This window comes from Geotrypetes seraphini, chromosome 7 (assembly GCF_902459505.1).
Source record: "Geotrypetes seraphini chromosome 7, aGeoSer1.1, whole genome shotgun sequence".
Taxonomy (NCBI): Eukaryota; Metazoa; Chordata; class Amphibia; order Gymnophiona; family Dermophiidae; genus Geotrypetes; species Geotrypetes seraphini.
The window spans coordinates 58,178,184-58,195,924 of NC_047090.1; the positions used below are offsets into that span (position 1 = coordinate 58,178,184).

Genomic DNA, 17,741 nt, shown 5'->3' on the forward strand with positions numbered 1-17,741 from the left:
GAGGGGTCCAGGAGGCGGGGGTGAGTCAGTCAGCCCTAAGTAAGTTGTGAAGGGGTCCGGGAAGCAGAAGGGAGGCAGGGGTGGATCAGTCAGCCCTAAAGCTATTTGCAAATTTTTCTTATTCGCAGGCTGACTTTGCCCCTAACCCCTGTGAATATGGAGGGAGGATTGTAGTACTAATTGTAATGCCATTTTTTCTATTAATTTTTCATATATACACACAATATAATCTTACTAACAATACAAAATGGTTAACCACAAAATTGAACTACACTGTATGCTTCTCAACATTCATTCTTACCAGAACACATGGCTTTGGTCACACGTGCATAAAAGATAAACCCTATGGGGCTCATAATCGAAAGAGAAAAACATCAAAAAACTGGCCTAAGTCGGCACTTGGACAATCATAAACGAAAGACGTCCAATTGCCGATAATCAAACTGGGTTTTGGACATATTTCTAAACGACCTAGGCCTTCATAATGCCACTGAACGACCATAGCTAAACGGGGCGTTTCAGAAGGAGTTTCGAGGGCGGGATTTGGGCAAGATGTGGGCAAGCTTAGACTTACAACAGAGCCAAGACAGAACTTGGACGTTGTCACTTAGACCATTTAAAACATGGTCTAAGTCACAAAAACCTACCTAAAGTCACCAGATAAGCTCTGCAAATACATAATATAGACCCCCACACACTACCCCAGTGATCACCGACCCTCCCCCTCCAACCCCAAAAAAATTGTAATCACACCTGTAAAATTCAGCCTCATCACCTGGCAGCCTGACATAGGAAAGCCTACTCATCATGCACAGAGGCAGCTTAAGTCGTCTTGGGGGGTGGGTTAGGGATCCATAGAGAGGAGGGCCCGTGCCCATAAGCCCCATGCATTGATACTGAAACGTGCACTCCCCTATACATCCCCAAAACCCTTTTTTCTGGCATATAAATGGCTCCTGCAGCCTTAAGGGCTATTAAGGTGGTAGATAAGTAGGTCTAGGGGATTCTGGAGGTTTGGGGGGCTCACCGTGTCCTATATGGGAGCTGGAGTGAGTGAGATGAAGACATGACACCCTTTTTGTGAAATTCACATAAGTGCCTTGTAAGGTGCCTTGTTAGGTGCCATGTCTGGGTGTTCAGTCCATCACTTTGCAGACCCCTCCCACGTCCAACAGGGCTTGTTATAGGCGTTTTTGACTTGGACGAAAAGTTGGACGAAAATGTGGTATAAAGATAGACTATTTAGCGGCTTGGACGATCAGATTGGCAGGACGTATAGTTAGATGATTTTCGAAATGAAAAAACAAATTGGATGTATTTTTTGAAAATGTGTCCTAAGCTATTTTTTATTTTGGACAACTTGCAACTTGGACGAAAATGGACTAAGACATTCCTTTCGATTATGCCCCTCCACGCAAATACAGGACCACAAACTAAAAGTACTAATATACAAACGAAACCCTAAGAGGCCAGACTCTACTCATAGTACAATACCAGAGCAATAGAAAGAAAATAATTTCTTCCTGAACAGTGCAAAATATAAACAGCAGTTATAAATTCTTTAAACTGACACATTTCAATCATTAAATTGAGAATAAAATCATTTTCCCTACCTTCCTTCCTTCTGTGCTCTTAACTGTGTTTCCAGGGCCTTCTTATCCATTAGCTGTTTTTCTCTGCTTCACTTTTGCCCTATATCCATCTTTGGCATTAACTAACATTCAACTTTCTTCTCAAAATCTATCTACTTTTCCATATCTTCCCTTCTCATTTATCCATGTGTACCATCTCTTCCCGCTTTCTTCTCCCCTATTCCCATCTATCCATAAGAAGCATTTCTTCTATCTCTCTTCCCTTCCACACCCATCACTGTGTACAATCTCCTCCCTCTTTCTCCCCTTCCACACCCATCTCCTCCCTTTCCTGTGATCTGGCATTTTTCTCTTCTCCTTCCCTTCAGTTCCCTGGTCTAGCATCTGATATCTTTCCATTCCTTGAGTTATCTCTCCTCCCTCCGAGTGTAACATTTCTCCCTCCTTTTCTCCTTTCTGCCCCTTGTAGTGCAACATCTCCCCTCACCTTCCCAGTCTCCTTTCAAATTTGAAATCTTCTTTTTCAGAGGGGCCCTGATGTGGCAACCATTCTCACAAGCTACCAATTCTGCCCTGAAGCTTTCCCTCTGCCGCAATCCACCCAGGCAGAAGCAGGAACTTGCGGCAGAGGGCGACGGATTGTGGCAGACAGAGCTTTAAACATAAGAACATAAATATTGCCACTGCTGGGTCAGACCAGTGGTCCATTGTGTCCAGCAGTCCACTCCCGCAGCAGCCCTAAGGTCAAAGACCTAATTGAGTCTAGCCTTAACTGCATACGTTCTGGTTCAGCAGGAACTTGTCTAACTTTGTCTTGAATCCCTGGAGGGTGTTTTCCCCTATAACAACCTCCGGAAGTGCGTTCCAGATTTCTACCACTCTCTGGGTAAAGAAGAACTTCCTTACGTTTGTACAGAATCTGTCCCCTTTTAACTTTATAGAGTGCCCTCTTGTTCTCTCTACCTTGGAGAGGGTGAACAACCTCTTATCTACTAAGTCTATTCCCTTCATTATCTTGAATGTTTCGATCATGTCCCCTCTGTCTCCTCTTTTCAAGGGAGAAGAAGCCCAGTTTCTCTAATCTCTCACTGTACGGCAACTCCTCCAGCCCCTTAACCATTTTAATCGCTCTTCTCTGGACCCTTTTGAGTGGTACAGTGTCCTCCTTCATGTACGGCGACCAGTGCTGGACACAGTATTCCAGGTGGGGGGCGTACCATGACCTGGTACAGCGGCATGATAACCTTCTCTGATCTGTTTGTGATCTCCTTCTTATTTATTCCTAGCATTCTGTTTGCCCTTTTTGCCACCGCAGATGGCTTCATTGACTTGTCTACCAGTGCTCCTAAGTCTCTTTCCTGGGGGGTCTCTCCGAGTACTGCACCAGACATCCTTAGTAACATAGTAACATAGTAGATGACGGCAGATAAAGACCCGAATGGTCCATCCAGTCTGCCCAACCTGATTCAATTTAAATTTTTTTTATTTTTTTTCTTCTTAGCTATTTCTGGGCGAGAATCCAAAGCTTTACCCGGTACTATGCTTGGGTTCCAACTGCCGAAATCTCTGTTAAGACTTACTCCAGCCCATCTACACCCTCCCAGCCATTGAAGCCCTCCCCTGCCCATCCTCCACCAAACGGCCATACACAGACATAGACTGTACAAGTCTGCCCAGTAACTGGCCTAGTTCAATATTTAATATTATTTTCTGATTCTAAATCTTCTGTGTTCATCCCACGCTTCTTTGAACTCAGTCACAGTTTTACTCTCCACCACCTCTCTCGGGAGCGCATTCCAGGCATCCACCACCCTCTCCGTAAAGTAGAATTTCCTAACATTGCCCCTGAATCTACCACCCCTCAACCTCAAATTATGTCCTCTGGTTTTACCATTTTCCTTTCTCTGGAAAAGATTTTATTCTACATTAATACCTGTATTCGTGTTTAAGATTTTTGTTACCGATAGCATCACCTTACACTTATCCATGTTAAACCTCCTATGGCATGTCACGGCCCATTCCTCGAGCGTGTTTATGTCACGTTGCAGGTCTTCGCAATCCTGTGTCTTCACTACTCTGAATAACTTTGTATCATCTGCAAATTTAATCACCTCACTCGTCTTACCAATTTCCAGGTCGTTTATAAATATGTTAAAGAGCACGGATCGAATCACTGAACCCTGCAGCACTCCACTTGTGATGCTTTTCCAGTCCGAGTATTGTTCATTTACCCCCATTCTCTGTTTCCTATCCGCCAACCAGTTTTTAATCCACATGAGTATTTCACCCTCGATTTCTTGGCTCGCAAATTTTCGAAGTAGTCATTCATGTGGGACCTTGTCGAATGCCTTCTGAAAATCCAGATATACAATGTCTATCTGCCTGTTTACTCCCTTGAAGAATTGTGGTAAATTCATCAAGCAAGATCTTCCTTTGCTGAAACTGTGCTGGCTAGTTCTCATCAGATTGTGTCCGTCAGAGTGATCAATGATGCGGTCCTTTATCAGCGCCTCTACCATCTTTCCCGGTACGGAGGTCAGACTCACCGTTCTGTAGTTTCCCAGATCTCCCCTCGAACCTTTCTTGAAGATCGACATAACATTCGCCACCTTCCAATCTTCCGGAATCCTTCCCGATCGACAGATTGGCTATTAGTTGAAGCAGTTCAGCTATAACCCCTTTCATTTCCTTGATTACCCTTGGATGGATGCCATCCGGTCCTGGAGATTTATCGTTTTTAAGCCTATCAATCTGCCTGCATACCTCTTCTAGACTGACCGTTAACCCTCTCAGTTTCCTGTCTTCGTTTCCTGCATATAGCCTCTCGGCTTCTGGTAGATTGTATATATCCTCTTCAGTAAATAGACACAAAAAATGTGTTCAGTTTGTCGCCGATGGCTTTGTCCTCCTTTAGTACTCCCTTTATTCCATGGTCATCCAACGGCCACACCACTTCCTTAATATATCGAAAGAACGGCTTGAAGTTTTTTGCCTCCTTGGCTAGTTTTTTCCTCATAGTCTCTTTTGGCCCCTCTTACCGCCTTAAGACACCTGCTTTGATTGTGCTTTTTCCAGTTTTCATCCGTTTTTGACCTTTTCCAGTCCTTATATGAAGTCTTCTTGTCTCTGATCACTTCCTTCACTGCTACAGTGAGCCACGCCGGTTCTTTGTTCTTTTTCCTCTTGGATCCCTTGTTGATACGTGGTATATATAGATTTTGCGCATCAGTGACTGTGTCCTTAAAAAGGGACCATGCTTGCTCTAGCGTTTTTACAGTGCTTATCCTCTTCTTAATCTTCTTCCCCACCATCCCTTCATAATTCCCTTTTTGGAAGTTCAGTGCCGTGGCCGTTGTTCTGGATTGATGTTTTGCCTCTGTGTCCTGGTTGAAGTGGATCATATTGTGATCACTGCTTCCCAGCGTCCCTTCGACTTCTACACCTCGCGCCGGTCCTCATATTCCATTTAGAATTAAGTCCAGAATTGCATTTCCTCTCGTATTTTCCTTGACAAGTTGTTCCAGGAAGCAACTACCTACAGCATCCAGGAACTTGGTCTCTCTACTGCAGCCGGAGGTGCCTAGGTTCCAGTCTATCCCCAGATAATTGAAGTCGCCTATGATAACTGTGTTGCCTCCCTTGCAGTTGTGTTTAATCTCGTCCGTCATTTCTTCATCAGTTTCTTTGGACTGCCCTGGGGGTCGGAAGTAGATGCTGATCTTCGTTTCCATTCCATTTGTTCCCAGAATTTTGGCACAGAGACTCTACCTTATTTTTCATTTCCAGCATGTTCTCTCCGGTAGACTTGATTCCCTCTTTGATGTTTAGGGCAATACCCCCACCTTTTTGTCCTACTCTGTCTCTGCAGCATAGCTTGTATCCTGGTAGCACAGTGGCCCAGATGTCTTCCTCATTCCACCATAGCTTCCAATTCACCCATCTTATTCCTTAGGCTCCTTGCGTTCGTGTACATACACTTGAGTTTGCGGCCTGTTACTTTCTTGCATTTCCTTCCCTCTTTTGTCCCTTTCAGTCCATTAGGATTTCTATCTTGCCTATGATCCGGTGAGTCTTCCCTGCAATTTTCCTGCATGATATCCTCTGGGTATACCATTTCCCAAACCATCGACTCTTAGTTGACTGTCAGCTTTCCCTTTCTTCCTAGTTTAAAAACTTCTCAATTTCTTGCTTGATGTTGCTTGCAAGTAGCCTCATTCCATCTCCGCTGAGGTGGAGTCCATCCTTCCTGTATAGCTTGCTCTTCCTCCCAGAATGTCATCCAGTTGTGCACAAAATGGAATACTTCTTCCTCACACCAGTGCCTCATCCACACATTGACTGCTTGCAGCTCTGTCTGCCTCTTCTCGTCGGCCCTGAGTACCGGCAGGATCTCCAGGAATGCTACCCTCGGCATTTTGGTCTTCAGCTTCCTTCCTAGCATCCGGAACTGGTCCTTCAGTGCTTCCCTGCTGTAGTTCCTGTTGCTCACATTGTTTGTTCCCACGTGGATCACCACCGCCATATCTCCCTTTTCCACGCTGTCCATGATCCTGTCAATGCGGCTTACTATATCTTCTACCTTGGCTCCCGGTAGACAGGTCACCAGCTGATCCTTTCTTCCTCCCGCTATGTGGCTGTCGACTTGTCTGATGGAATCCTCCACGATGATTGCTGTCCTCTCTATCTTCTCTTGTCTCTTCAGCCGTAGGTCCATGTCCTCTGTGCACTTCCATCTTCCCTCATCCTGGCGTTGGCTTGCACCAGACTCGTCTTCCTGTGGGTTCCCTTTGCTGTTTCCAGATCTCGCTGCTGTGTCACCTATTCCGTCCTTGTGGTTGTCCTCCAGGTGGTCCTCACTCACTGTAGATGTATCTTGGCTGTTCCATTGTTGTTGGTGATTTTCCATGGCCTCCCTGTATGCCTCCTCGATTAATTTCTCTAACTCCCTAACTTCTTCCTCAATGGTTTCCTCTGTCATGAAGTTTTCTGCCTCTCTGTCCTCCTCCTCCACTGCTCGAAGTGCTTCTAGTTCCAGTATTCTGCCCTCCAGGAGTCTGACTTGCTTCTTTAGGCCTTCTAGTTCCTCACAACAAGTGCATACATAAGACCGCCTCCCAGAGGGGAGGTAGTCATACATATGGCAAACATCCTGCTTCTGTCTGCTGCTTCCATTGCTGTCTGCTTGCCGGTCTGAAGTGGCTTCTCCCTGTTTCCCTATATGCCTTCTCACACATTGTCTGAAGTATCTTCCCCTTGTGTAGGAATCTGTGTAGCATCCTTGGTGTTACTGTGAAGTCCCTCTCCTGATTTTAAACCTGCTACCCTTGTTGCTTGTGTGTGTCTGCTGTGATTGCCCTCTGCTACTACTGTTTGTTTATCTACTGCTTGTCTGTCCTGTTGCCCTTCTGGTACTTGCCTGTGTAGGTGTCCTTCCCTAGTGTTTCTTCTTTGCGGTGACTCATCCTTTCTTAAGGCCCTTCGCAAAGGCGCTCTCGCTAAGGCGAGCGCTTTTAATGCACGCCGAATGGCTGAGCGCCATTGGCCCCTCCCCTTTTAAGAGGGAGCTCCGGATCTGAGTTCTTCTGATGTCGGAGGGGTGGGCGGAACTACCTCTCGCCACTGCCCCTCATTCTCTTCTGCCTCTTCTGACTCTGTCCCTCCTCTGATGCCTTCAGTGTTTGGGGCCTCAGCACCTCTCGGAGACTTGTACCCGGTGTTTTTCTCTTCAGAAGAGGACATTGAAAAACCGCCTTCTTCAACAGAAACTTCTTTTCGGTGTTGCTATGGAGGGGGAGCCAACATCTCTACCGACTTCGGCGCCAGCCAAGGTGACACTGCATCTTTCGACACCGGTAGAAACATCTCCGGTGTCGCAATCTTTTGTGAGTAAGCTGGCTAAGAAGCCTTCCCCTATCCTATCTGGGACTCAGGTCAAACAGGCATAGAGACAAGTCATGCAGACCTCGAAAAAGTCCTGTAAGTGCCCAGTCCCGATCTTGGTGAGTGCCTCGACATTGGTCTCCTAATCAACGGGCCGGATTGCGGCACCAATGGTACCAGCACTTTCCCTAAAGCAAAAAATTGACAGTTTGCCAAGCTGGGTTGACACCGGCTCTCCAGGTGATGGTTCAGTCTGAGCAAATAGCGACACCGACCAAATCTCACATTTCTGCTCCACCAGAACAGAGACTATCGACACAGGAGTCAATGCTACTCCTGTTACTTCTTAGTTCCCAAGAAGAAGGGAGAACTGCGACCCATTCTAGATCTGAGAGATCTCAACAAATTTCTTGTCAAGGAGAAATTCCAGATGCTCTCCCTCACTCTTCTTTATCCTCTTCTGGATCAGAATGACTGGCTATGCTCTCTGGATCTCAAGGAAGCCTATACCCACATACCAATCCATATGGCTTCCCGCAAATATCTTCATTTTCAAGTCAATCAGCACCATTACCAGTACAAAGTCCTTCATTTTGGACTGGCATCGTCTCCCAGGGTCTTCATGAAGTACCTGATTGTAATAAGAACATAAGCATTGTCCCTACCGGGTCAGACCAGAGGTCCATCGCGCCCAGCAGTCCGCTCCCACAGCAACCCCCCAGGTCCATGACCTGTAAGTGCTCCTTACCTAAGATGTTTATACCCTATTTATTTAATATCCTGTAAGTAACCCTCTATCTGTACCCTGCTATCCCCTTCTCTTTCAGGAAGTCATCCAGTCCCTTTTTGAACCCCAATAATGTACTCTGTCCTATCACCTCTCCTGGAAGTGCATTTCAGGTGTCTACCACCCTCTGAGTGAAGAAGAACTTCCTAGCATTTGTTTTGAATCTGTCTCCTCTCAATTTTTCTGGATGACCTCTTGTTTTTGTTGTCCCCGCTAGTCTGAAGAATCTGTCCCTCTCCACCTTCTCTATGCCTTTCATGATTTTATAAGTCTCTATCATGTCCCCTCTAAGTCTCCACTTTTCCAGGGTAAAGATCCCCAGCTTTTCCAATCTTTCAGCATGTGAAAGGTTCTCCATGCCCTTTATCATCCTTGTTGCTCTCCTCTGGACCTTTTCGAGTATCGCCATATCCTTCTTAAGGTACGGCGACCAGTATTGAACGCAGTACTCCAGGTACGGGCGCACCATCGCTCGATACAGCGACAGGATAACTTCCTTCGTTCTGGTAGTGATACCCTTTTGATAATGCCCGACATTCTGTTCGCTTTCTTTGAGGCAACTGCACATTGTGCCGCCGGCTTCATTGTTTTATCCACCAATACCCCCAGGTCTTTATCTAGGTTGCCTTCCCCAGTACCCTTCCTCCCATCTTGGGGTTCCCTTTCCCTATGTGCAAGACCATACATTTCTCCACATTGAAGCTCATCTGCCATCTATTTGCCCACTCACTCAGTTTGTTCAGGTCTCTCTGCAGTTCTTTGCATTCCTCAACAGTTCTGACCCTGCTGGAGAGTTTTGTGTTGTCTGCGAATTTGATAACTTCGCACTTCATTCTCGTTTCCAGGTCATTGATGAATATATTGAACAGCTGCAGTCCCAGCACTGACCCCTGTGGGACACCACTTGTGACCCCTTTCCAGTCCGAGTAGTGTCCCTTTACTCCTACCCTCTGCTTCCTGTCCGTCAGCCAATTTTTGATCCATCTGTGCACGTCCCCTTCCACCCCGTGGCTTCACAGTTTCTTCAGTAGGCGCTCATGGGGTACCTTGTCGAAGGCTTTCTGGAAATCCAGATATATGATGTCTATGGGGGTCACCTTTGTCCAATTGTTCACTTATCCCCTCAAAGAAGTGCAGTAGGTTTGTTAGGCATGATCTTCCTTTACAGAAACCATGCTGGCTTGTTCTCATCAGGTTATTTTTTTCTATATGCTCATTGATACTTTCCTTGATCAGTGATTCGGCCATCTTCCCCGGAACTGAGGTCAAGCTCACCGGTCTGTAGTTTCCCGGGTCGCCTCTCGCTTCTTTTTTGAAGATAAGTGTAACATTCGCTATCCTCCAGTCCTCCGGGATTACCCCTGTTCTCAAAGATAGGTTGCAAATATGCCGCAGTAACTCTGCTGTTTCGTCTCTGAGCTCTTTCAATATTCTTGGGTAGATTCTGTCTGGGCCCAGAGATTTGTCAGTTTTTAATCTATCTATCTGCCTGAGTACGTCTTCGAGGCGTATGATAATTTTCCCTCTTGACCCCCCTTGAAGATTCTTTCCAGTTCCAGCACGTTGGATGTGTCTTCTTTTGTAAAGACCGACGAGAAGAACATGTTTAGTCTATCAGCCACCTCTTTTTCCTCCTTCACCACTCTTTTCCAGTCCCCCTCATCCAGAGGTCCCACCTCCTTCCTGTCTACTTGCCTTAGGATTGAGTCTCCCACCAGGATTGCAGATTTCCCCTTTTCCAGCCTCCGTTGCGGTCGCAGGTCCATGTCCTTGGTATTCTTCGCTTCTTCTCGCTCTAGGCACTGGTAGTGTCTTGCTTCTTCTTTCTGCGGGAGTCCTCCGTGGGTACCTTCTACCTTGATGTCAGATGTTTCTTGTCCTCTGCTCTGTATGTCTTCCTCGTTTCTGCGTTTCTCGTGTTCTTGTTCTTCCACTCTCCTGTAGGCATCTTCGATGAACTTCTCGAGCTCCCTGACTTATTCCTCAATGTGCCTCTCTTGCATAGGGTCTTCGTCTGTCTGGAAGGGGTCCTCTGAGGTGTAGAGTCCCTTCAGCTCCTGGATCCTGAGCTTCAGACGACTGACCTCGCTCTTCAAGCTCTTCAGTTCCTGACATCGCCCGCACACATACGACTGCCGCCCGGAAGGGAGGTAGTCATACATGTGGCAGTCCATGCAGTACACTGGGAAGCTCATCCTCCGGGTTCCTTCAGCTTCCATTCTTGTCCACCTTCTAGCAGTCCTGGTGCTCTTTGCTAGTGTGCTCATTCCTGTGCCTGGCTCTTCCTTACCTTCTTTGTCTTCCGCTTCCCGTTGCTTGTGTGTGTGCATTATTTGCCTCTTGTTTGCCTTCTGTGCCTGCCTTTTCCATTTGCTCGTGTATTTGTGTGTGTTCTCACTTGAGTCCGCCTTTTCTTGTCCTGCTGTGCCTTTTTGTATGTGTGTGCGTATGCTACCACCTGGGCCTGCCTCCTTGGCCTACCTTTACTTTATCTTCTGTCCCTGCTGTTGTTCTTCAGTGCCTTCCCCCCTGGGCCTACTCGTTCCTTTTCTTCTGTGCTTGCTGCCCCTTTGCCTTTCTTGCTTGTATGTGTATACTTTCTTACCTTGCTGTCTTTGTTTCTTGGGGTTCCTGGATGTAGCGACCCGGCCCTTCTTATGGCCCTTTGCAAAGGCACTCTCTCTAAGGCGAGCGCCATTAGCTCCCTTCCTTTTAAGGGGGAGTCCGGATGCTGACACTGCGCTGATGCGGTGGGGGTGGGCGGAGCCTCCTTTCGCTGCTACCCGCTCCTCTCCGCTGCTAGATGTGCTCTGGCTCCCCTGGCTTCTCTCCTCTCTCTTCTCTCCCTTCTCCTCTCTTCGCCACTTCCATGCCGCTTCTAGCTGCATCTCTTCGTTCGCACGGCCTGTAAGTCTTTCCTTATCTGGACAACTGGTTGATCAAAGCTGTCTCCTCTCAGGAAGTACTCCTTGACACATCTTGGACCATCTCCTTCCATCAGGTTCTGGGATTCGAAGTCAACTTTCCTAAATCACACCTACTTCTGATTCAATGTCTACAATTCATAGAGGTGATCATGGACACCACTCTAATAAGAGCGTTTCTCCCTCCAGATCGCATGAACACGCTACTTCGCCTCTGTCAGCAGATGTTCCAAATTCAGTCTCTCTCAGCGAGACGAATGATGGTTCTTCTAGGCCACATGGCATCCACAGTTCATGTGACATCCTTAGCAAAGCCACATCTTCGCACTCCTCAGTGGGTCCTCAGTGGTCTCAAGTGACAGATCTTCTCTCCAAACATATTTCTGTGACATCATCTCTTCTGCAGTCATTTCAATGGTGGTTGACATCTTCCAATCTCTCCATAGGTCTATTGTATCATCAACAAGTACTAACCACAGATGCATCCCCTTATGCATGGGGGGCACACATGGACTGTCTTCAGACCCAGGGCCTTTGGTCTGCCACGGAGAAGTAGTTTCACATCAATCTCCTAGAGCTCAGAGCGATGTATTATGCCCTCAAGGCTTTTCAGCATCGCCCTCAAGTTCTTCTCATTCGCACGGACAATCGAGTAGCAATGTACTACATAAATAAGCAAGGAGACACAGGCTCTCTCTTATTATGCCAGGAAGCTCAGAAAATTTGGACTTGGGCATCTGCTTGCAACAATTTCTTGAAGGCTGTTTACATTCAAGAGGAGAAGAATTCCCCAGCAGACAACCTCAGCAGAATTCTTCAACCTCACGAATGGACTCTCAGTTCAGCAGCTCTCTATCCCATCTTTGCTTAACAGGACACTCCACAAGTAGACTTACTTGCAGCACCCCACAATCACAAGCTGCCCCAGTTTTGCTCCAGACTCTACTCTCCTCACCGTTCGGAGGCCGATGCATTTCTGTTGGATTGGATGGACCTATTTCTGTATGCAGTACCTCCAAATCCTCTCATGTTTGAGGTTGAGGGGTGGTAGATTCAGGGGCAATGTTAGGAAATTCTACTTTACGGAGAGGGTAGTGGATGCCTGGAATGCACTCCCGAGAGAGGTGGTGGAGAGTAAAACTGTGACTGAGTTCAAAGAAGCGTGGGATGAGCACAGAAGATTTAGAATCAGAAAATATTAAATATTGAACTAGGCCAGTTACTGGGCAGACTTGCACGGTCTGTGTCTGTGTATGGCCGTTTGGTGGAGGATGGGCAGGGGAGGGCTTCAATGGCTGGGAGGGTGTAGATGGGCTGGAGTAAGTCTTAACAGAGATTTCGGCAGTTGGAACCCAAGCACAGTACCGGGTAAAGCTTTGGATTCTTGCCCAGAAATAGCTAAGAAGAAAAAATAAAAAAATAAAAATAAAAAATTTAAATTGAATTAGGTTGGGCAGACTGGATGGACCATTCGGGTCTTTATCTGCCATCATCTACTATGTTACTCTTTTCAAACTCAAACGAGAGTCAGCCACCATGATTCTTATTGCTCCTTGGTGGCCCAGGCAACATTGGTTCTCCCTTCTCCTTCAACTCAGCACCAGGGACCCAATTCCTCTGCTGATCTTTCCTACTCTGCTTACTCAGAATCAAGGATCTCTTCTACACCCCAACCTACAATCGTTACAACTGACAGCTTGGTTTCTCTCGGGCTAAATCCATCTACTTTACATCTCTCTCAGCCTGTATGCACTATTATCCATGCATCCAGGAAACTAGCCACCCAACAATGTTAGCAACAAATGTGGACTAGATTTTCTTCCTGGTGTCTCCTTCTTCATCATGATCCAACTTTCTTGTAAGTAGAGTTGGTGTTGGATTATCTACTTTCGCTCTCTGACTCTGGACTTAAATCTACATCCATCAGAGTTCATCTTTTCACATGCCAGTTGAGGGAAAACCTCTTACTGCTTATCCTTTGGTCTCCGGATTTATGAAAGGACTTTTCAATGTGAAACCACCTCTCAAACCTCCTCCTGTAGTCTGGGACCTTAATGTAGTTCTTTCCAGGTTGATGAAGCCACCATTTGAACCAATGGACACAGCTCATTTCAAGTTTCTCACCTGGAAGGTGGTGTTTCTCATCGCCCTTACCTCTGCAAGGAGGGTCAGTGAGTTAGAAGCCTTGGTGGCAGATCCACCTTTCACAGTTTTTCACCATGACAAAGTAGTTCTGCACACTCACCCAAAGTTTCTTCTGAAAGTTGTCACAGAGTTTCATCTCAATCAGTCAATTGTTATGCCAGTGTTTTTCCCTTAGCCTCTTTCTCATGCAGGAGAAACAGCATCACACACTCTGGACTAGTGCTGCCCGATTCAGGAAAAAAAATTTCAATTTGATTCAGCCTATTGAATTGGTTTTTCGATTCAATTCAATTTTCCAGGGTGGTTTTTGTTTTTTTTTTTTTCAAACATCCTGGTGGGTTTATTTTATAGCCTCTTCACCCCCTTTGCCTTCTCCTAACCACACTGGCGCTGTGATGTAAACAAACAAAAAAGACTTTTCCTCTCTCTGTTAAATCCTAGTTCACGTTTGCGGTCTAACACCAGCTCTGGCAGGATACACATTTCAAATCTGACATATTATAATCACAAAACAGAAAATATAATTAGTTTTTCTATCTTTTGTTGTCTGGGCATTATTCAAATTTTGTTGGTCCTAGGCTCTGGTTGTCTTCTGATAACTTGTTTGCCAGGGTCTCCATTCTTTTTTCTCCATGCTAACCATCCATCTTTCATCCCTCCCCTTCCATTTCCTTTCCCTCCCCAGGAGGTCTGGCATCTTTCCTTTTTTTTGTCTCCCTCCACAGATTCACCTTTTCTTAACTACCCTTTCATCCAGCATCTCTTCCTCCTTCCCCACCACCCCAGGGTCCACCATCTCTCCCTTTCTTTTCCCAACTACTCTCCTATCCAGAATCTCTATCCCCCCTCCATACCATCCCTTGTGTCCAACTTCTCTCCCTTTCCATTCCTTCCCTCCCTAAATCCCATTGTCCATCATCTCTCTCCCTCTCCTCTATTTTCAGACCATTTCTTCCCCCCCAAAGTCCGGCATATGCACGTCTCTTTGATCCCCCCTTCCCTCCCTCCCTCCCTCCATGTACTTCTACTCCAGGGCCCCCTCCCCTGAAGGTCTGTCCCCCCCGAAGGCCTGCACCCCACCCCTAAAGGCCTGTGCCACCATCCCTGAAGGCCTATTTCCCCCTTGAAGGCTTGTCCCCCCCTTGAAGGCTTGTCCCCCACTTGAAGGCTTGTCCCCCCCCCTTAAAGGTCTGCATCCCACCCCTGAAGACCTGCCTGCCTGTCCCCCCTGAAGGCCTGTCCCACCCCGAAGGACTGCTTCGGAGCTGTTTTCTCTGCCGCAGTCCCGCCCCTCCTCTGACGTCCGAGGCAGGATCACGGTGGAGAAAACAGCTCAGAAGCAGTACAAAGATCGCTAGCACCACGATCTTGTTTGCAGGCTGTTCCTCGAAGGTCAACAGTGCGGGGAGGCCAGGGGGGTGGAAACCGGACGCTAGGGGGGTGGAAGCCAGACGCCAGGGAGGAGGAAACTGGATGCCAGGGAGGGGAAGCCGACAGCAGCACTTCCCGACTGACCCGCCCCCCTCAACCTCAAAGCAGGTGCATCATCGGCCGGCCAGCAAGAGCAGCGCTGCCCTCCTGCTTTAGAGGGCCAGGGGGGAGGGTCAGCTGAATCGGGAAGCCGATTTATTGTTGTTGTTGTTTTGAATCGATTCAAATTGATTCACCCGAAGTGAATCAGTGAACCGATTCAAATTATGAATCGGGCAGCAATACTCTGGACTGTAAACATGCTTTTTCCTATTATATCGACAAGAGTAGTGAAGACGCAGGAGGATTGTGAAGATCTGCAACGTGACTTAAACACGTTCGAGAGATGGGCTGCAATATGGCAAATGAGGTTCAACGTGGATAAGTGTAAGGTGATGCTTATCGGTAACAAAAATCTTATATACGAATACAGGATGTCCAGGACAGTATTTGGAGAGACCCCCCCCCAGGAAAGAGACTTGGGAGTACTGGTCAACAAGTCAATGAAGCCGTCCACGCAATGGGCAGCGGCGGTGAAAAAGGCGAACAGAATGCTAGGAATGATTAAGAATGGAATCACGAACAGATCGGAGAAGGTTATCATGCCACTGTACCGGGCCATGGTACGCCCTAACCTGGAATACTGCATCCAGCACTGGTCGCAGTACATGAAGAAGGGCACGGTACTACTCGAAAGGGTCCAGAGAAGAGCGACTAAAATGGTAAAGGGGCTGGAGGAGTTGTCATACAGTGAGAGATTAGAGAAACTGGGCTTCTTCTCCCTTGAAAAGAGGAGACTGAGAGGGGAAATGATAGAAACATTCAAGATATTGAAGGGAATAGACTTAGTGGATAAAGACAGGTTGTTCACTCTCTCCAAGGTAGGGAGAACGAGAGAGCACTCTCTAAAGTTAAAAGAGGATAGATTCCTTACAAACCTAAGGAAGTTCTTCACCCAGAGTGTGGTAGAAAACTTGAATGCACTTCCGGAGGCTGTTATAGGGGAAAACACCCTCCAGGATTTCAAGACAAAGTTAGACAAGTTCCTGCTGAACCAGAGCGTACGCAGGTAGGGCTGGTCTCAGTTAGGGCACTGGTCTCTGAGCTGCTGCGGGAGCGGACTGCTGGGCACACTGGTCTGACCCAGCAGTGGCAATTCTTATGTTCTTATGTTAAGACAAAGTCTCATTGTACTTCTCCCCAACTCTTCGTCTCATTTGACCCTAACAAGTTGCGCCTTCCTTTTTCCAAAAGAATGATTTCCAACTGGTTGGCTGCCTGTATATCGTTCTGTTATGCTCAGACTGGACTGCCACTGGAGAATCGTGGCACAGCCCACAAATCCAAGCTATGGCAGCTTCTGTAGCTTTCCTTAGATCTACTCCTATTGAGGAAATTTGTAAAGCTGCCACCTGGTCCTCAGTTTATACATTCACTTCTCACTATTATCTGGAGTCTTTCTCCAGACGGGATGAGCACTTCAGCCAATCTGTATTACAAAATGTATTCTCCTAAAGGCCAACTCTCTCACTATCCCATTCTAGTTAGATTGGAGGTCACAAATCAGTGAGAATATGTTTCCTGCTTGTCCTGAGATAAAGCACAGTTACTTACCGTAACAGGTGTTATATAGGGACAGCAGGCATAGTAACATAGTAGATGACGGCAGATAAAGACCCGAATGGTCCATCCAGTCTGCCCAACCTAATTCAATTTAAATTTTTTATTTTTATTTTTTTATTTTTTCTTCTTAGCTATTTCTGGGCAAGAATCCAAAGCTTTACCCGGTACTGTGCTTGGGTTCCAACTGCCGAAATCTCTGTTAAGACTTACTCCAGCCCATCTACACCCTCCCAGCCATTGAAGCCCTCCCCTGCCCATCCTCCACCAAACGGCCATACACAGACACAGACCGTGCAAGTCTGCCCAGTAACTGGCCTAGTTCAATATTTAATATTTTCTGATTCTAAATCTTCTGTGCTCATCCCACGCTTCTTTGAACTCAGTCACAGTTTTACTCTCCACCACCTCTCTCGGGAGTGCATTCCAGGCATCCACTACCCTCTCCGTAAAGTAGAATTTCCTAACATTGCCCCTGAATCTACCACCCCTCAACCTCAAATTATGTCCTCTGGTTTTACCATTTTCCTTTCTCTGGAAAAGATTTTGTTCTACGTTATTACCCTTCAAGTATTTGAACGTCTGAATCATATCTCCCCTGTCTCTCCTTTCCTCTAGGGTATACATATTCAGGGCTTCCAGTCTCTCCTCATACGTTTTCTGGCGCAAGCCTCCTATCATTTTCGTCGCCCTCCTCTGGACCTCCTCAAGTCTTCTTACGTCTTTCGCCAGATACGGTCTCCAAAACTGAACACTACTCCAAGTGGGGCCTCACCAATGACCTGTACAGGGGCATCAACACCTTCTTCCTTCTACTGACTATGCCTCTCTTTATACAGCCCAGCATCCTTCTGGCCGCAGCCACTGCCTTGTCACACTGTTTTTTCGCCTTTAGATCTTCGGACACTATAACCCCAAGGTCCCTCTCCCCGTCCGTGCATATCAGCTTCTCTCCTCCCTGCATATACGGTTCCTTCCTATTATTAATCCCCAAATGCATTACTCTGCATTTCTTTGCATTGAATTTTAGTTGCCAGGCATTAGACCATTCCTCTAACTTTTGCAGATCCTTTTTCATATTTTCTACTTCCTCTTCGGTGTCTACTCTGTTACAAATCTTGGTATCATCTGCAAAAAGGCACACTTTTCCTTCTAACCCTTCAGGCAGATATTCTCACAACCCACCCATCACCCCGTGTTGGCTTCTTATCTTAACTGAAGGGACTGTGCGCCTAAGACGGGCGGGAAGGCATGTGCGGTGCAGGTTATCACAAATTTTTTAAACATTTAAAGTGGCAATGCACTTTTGAAGTGGTCCATACT

General features: G+C 46.8%; 1 protein-coding gene across 2 annotated transcripts in view; it reads left to right on the forward strand.

The window, feature by feature from the left end:
• Positions 1-17,741, forward strand: part of RIBC2 (RIB43A domain with coiled-coils 2) — a 95,818-nt gene that overhangs the window by 56,980 nt on the left and 21,097 nt on the right. The window lies entirely within an intron of this gene.